This window comes from Setaria viridis, chromosome 2 (genome assembly GCF_005286985.2).
Source record: "Setaria viridis chromosome 2, Setaria_viridis_v4.0, whole genome shotgun sequence".
Lineage (NCBI taxonomy): Eukaryota > Viridiplantae > Streptophyta > Magnoliopsida > Poales > Poaceae > Setaria > Setaria viridis.
Window position 1 is genome coordinate 9,708,746 of NC_048264.2, and position 4,268 is coordinate 9,713,013.

The window sequence follows — 4,268 nt, forward strand, 5'->3', positions numbered from 1 at the left end:
ATTTGCCCCGAATTTGATTTTCGGCCAATTTCTTTTTCTTTTCTTCTCGAATTGCTTCCAATTTATCAAAGTCACTTTAATAACTTAAAATGGCAGGTGTTACAATAAATGGCACAAATGGCTCTCTGTACTGGCGGGTGCTCGGCTCTCTGTAGTGGGCTCTCTGTGCTAGCGGGTGGTCGCGCCAACACAATTGCTTTTGCAAAAAAAAAAAAAAAACGCTCGCTGCTCCCATCCCCGCCACTCGTTCGTCGCCGCGCGCTGCCCGTCGCCCGCCTCCAGCGCGCCGGCTCCTGCGCCGCCTGCCATGTCCTCGATGGGCACACCATTGGTCTCCGATAGGAAGAAGGCGACGAAGAGCATCATGATGACGACGCATGCGGCGAAGAAGAAGAAGAGCAGGAACTTGAGTCGGCAGAGCATGGGGAGGAAGGCTGGTGCGACGCCACCGTCCCGCGCCGCCGTTCCCACCGCTACCCCACGCCCCCGCTGCTCCCGCGCCTGCTACCCTCAGCCGCTGCTGCGCCCGCTGCTCCCCCCACCCCATCCCGGCTGCTGCTGCGCCTGCTGCCCCCCTGCTACTGCGCCAAGTGGAGAGAGATAGGAGGGGAGAGAGGAAGAAGGGATAAGGATGCACGAGGTCTGTGCAAAATATTGAAGGACGCGTGGGAGATAGCGCACCAATTTTTTGGTTCTTTTTGTGCTGGTGGGTGACATTATCGCCCGCTAGCATAGTGGCCTCTGTGCTGGCGGGCCACATAAGCGCCCGCCAGCACAAATAGAGCGATCTGTGCTGGCGGGTGCTTATGTGGCCCGCCAGCACAGTGGCCACTATGCTGGCGGGTGCTCCCCATCGGTACAAGGAATCTTTTTGCTGGCAGGTGCCAATCACGCCCGCCAGCACAGTAATTTGCTTATGCCAGCACAAATCGTTTCTGGCATAGTGACCAATCTATTGTGCTGTTGTGTGCTACTCACATGACTAACACCAGAACACGTTTCTGTTTTGCAATCTATTGTGCTGTTGTGTGCTACTCACATGACTAACACCAGAACACGTTTCTATTTTGCAGTAGCAAAGGCCAATTCGCATCACCAGGATGAGAGACCAAGTTGATGTGTGCTTTGGTCTATTTGTGATGAGTGATTGACTGGATGATTTGAGACTTTACCAATTGAGTCCATATTCCATATGTGCTTGATTATGCTAACGGCTAACCGGAGATGTGTGTTGTGTTGTGGTGTTTGTGTAAAATATATCTTGTGTGTTGTGTCTCTTGGCTTGTGATGTGCAGGTGTTGGATGTGATATGGTGGTCGACGGCAAGAGGTGAAGATCAAGCGAAAGGTTCATGCCACTGTACTAGGGCTGTGAAGGGTAGACATGATTAGGCTTGGACCGAGGGACCTGAGGAGTCCGGACGGAATCATGGGTAATCCACATGGTGTACGGAAGAGCAAGAGTATACAGACGGGATGAAGACAGCGTCGGTCGAGTCAAATGGGACGGAGGCGAGTCGAGTAGGCGGCCCGGGAGCGGGAGCAAAAGACTTGGAGGCGTCGAAGGCTTGGCAGAGGCCGAACATGTGTTGACATTGGTAAGTCACGTTGTGTGCGGCGTGCAAGAGAGTTTGACCGGTTTTACCTCAAAATCGGGAGTGAGTCACGCCTGCGGGGTGTGCAAGAGGGTTTGACCGGTTTGCTCTCAAAACCGGGAGTGAGTCCAATGCGGTCGGACGGCGTCATGTCGGAGGACGCGTGGCACCATCGTGAAGTTTGCGTCGAGGTGAAGCAAAGTCGTGAAGGCGATGGGTCCGTTTGATGTACTGATAAAAAGTTGACGGTCTTGCCCCTATAAGGTTTTGAGTTGTGTGATTTATGTAAGGGTATTCTGGATATTTGTGAGGTGCCTATATATATGAGGAGTGGTTAAAGCAGCTACATCTCTTGAACTTTTTGATGGTGAGTTTCTCATTTTATTCTGTGAGAATCTTTTGGAGGTGAGAGAGGGAGAGAGATGAGTGAATCTTTGTGTTGATTTTTTTGCCATCTAATTTTGATTGTGATCAGGAATGACTTATAACTGAAACGTGGTGGAGTCATACAAATTCAATCTCGTGCTCAGTTGCTTCATCTTCTATTGCGTTTTTCTTTTTGGGCATTTTCGGGTTAATTTTTGGTGAATTTTCGTTCGTCCGATTTGGCTGCGATTTGGGGCGGATTTCTTGGGGCAAATCGGTGCTAGAACATGTGTTATCGAGTCTAGGAGGATCCCCTAGCAATTCCCTCACTTGAGCACCACGGATTTCATGATTCCCCAAATTTTCCCCTTGCCTAGGGTTCCACGAGATCTTTGAAATTGAAGTTAAAGGCTTGATCTTTTTAGGTGGTTTCGGTTGGAATAGCTCGCGCATGATCTACCGAGGCTGTGATTTGATTTCCTTGTCAATCGGTCTTAATTGAGTTGCTTTCGGTGGAATCTGGTGCGGTTCTGCTCTGCTGTTTTGGTTTACTGTCGCTGCTGTCTTGGTTCTGCAGGTCACCGACCCTTGCGGTGCTTGTCTTTCTGCAGCAGTGGACATTTCGGTGGAGACCGGCTTTTTGATCGTTCCATGCTCGTCAGGTTGGCTCTGCAGCTGCGCTTCGCAGTTCGCACACCCAGCAGCTTGCACAAGGTTCGGCAGCAGCAGCTACAGCTCGTCGATTCGGCTGTTCATCAGCTCGCGGCAGCAACTTGTGTTGGCTGTCAGGTTCTTGATTTCAGCAGCTCTTGTATAGCAGTTCTGTGCAGCAGGAGAGCAGTAGCAGCTCTGCAGGTTACAACAGCTGCGGTGTGCAGTGTATTCTCAGCTACCTGCAGCTTCTACTCTCAAGTGCAGGTAATTGTTTTGATGCAGAGGCAGTAGCAGCTCAGTTCAGATCGGTTATGGCCGGCTGCTTAACTTTGTTTTGATCTTGAGCAGTGTCACTTTCATGCTACAGGTTGCATAGCATTTGTTTATTACTTGGTAATCCATGTGTGATCTGTAGCTTGTCCCTATACTGTGCTTGTCTCCTTTGAATGCACGTTGCTGAGTAGATGTTTAGCTTGCTCCTGTGTTTAGCTCATAGCTAATTAGCTTGGTAAGTTTGCTTGCTCCTTGTTACCGACAAACCTCCACCTTTTACTTCTGATAGAGCTACAGTAGGTCATACCTTTTATCCATTCATGTTTGAGCTGCTATTGGCCGGTAGCACTAATTTATATGGACTGTCACACTTGATTAATTAGAGCTATTTTTAGTCGGTTAATTAGCTTGTGCTCAAAATTCGTCCTTTGCTATTTTGCTTCTGCTACGCGTTGAGCTTTTCTAATCATTCCTAGGTGAGCTTGTCATGAGTTGACTTATGTCAACTTGGCGATTAGGAGCGAGGCCTGTTTGGGATGCCTCTCGTCGCCCGTCCGGGTCCTTCACAGACACTGCTATGGAAAGCTGACCAGTGATGACCAGCAGACACAAGAGGATGGAACTACTGCGTCTCTTCAAGCAGCAATTCTTTAATTTGCCTGTCTGTTCTCTCGCAAGTATCGGCTTAGGTGTAGCTATAGTGGTAGTTTCTGGCTGGCAGCCACGGGCCGGGTGCTGCGATGAACTCTTCTTTGTTCCAGTTTAAATTCTACTCTAGAGGTGGTGACAAACCAGGTGGTAACACAAAAAACACTGTAATTTCATTACTTTGATGATGGAATCAAGGGATCTCCCTTTCTGAAAAATATCTGCATTGCCAGCTGATAATTTGAAGCCGTCTAGATAGCTTACAAAGGGACACAACTATAAAAGAGCAACAATCGCCTGAAAGAGTGGAGTCCAATGTTCTTGCTTAGTCATGTGGAGCATTTAGAATGAATTATGCAACAAAGTTGAGATACTTGAATGATTGGGGAGCAGGTGATGCTTAACTGGTGGTGGCTGCGTACGCTACTGATACTTTTCTTATGGAAAGATACATGCATGATATTTATGCTACGCAGGCATGCCCTTGTATCTCTACAGATTGGCCTTGAGACGACCCCAAGGTAGGTACTGAAACTGCAGAGCAGTTGATTAAGTGCAAGGTAGTTAATCTGCAATTTCAGTAAGGTTAATATACACATTTAGTTTAGTTTACGAAGGAGCGACAGCCAGATGAAAAGAGTGTAGGAACTTGGATGTTTGCTTAGTCTCCTACATAGATGAAGTAGTATTATATTGATGTAAAGTAAGTTGAGATGCTCGAATGATTAGAAAA

At 48.2% G+C, this 4,268-nt stretch overlaps 1 long non-coding RNA gene across 1 annotated transcript; it reads left to right on the forward strand.

The window, feature by feature from the left end:
* Positions 1-1,430: 1,430 nt before the first annotated feature.
* On the forward strand, positions 1,431-3,753 carry LOC117843184 (uncharacterized). Its single transcript, XR_004637639.2, has 2 exons — positions 1,431-2,878; positions 3,364-3,753. It is a non-coding gene; the product is annotated as an uncharacterized lncRNA (long non-coding RNA).
* The last annotated feature ends 515 nt before the right edge of the window (positions 3,754-4,268 follow it).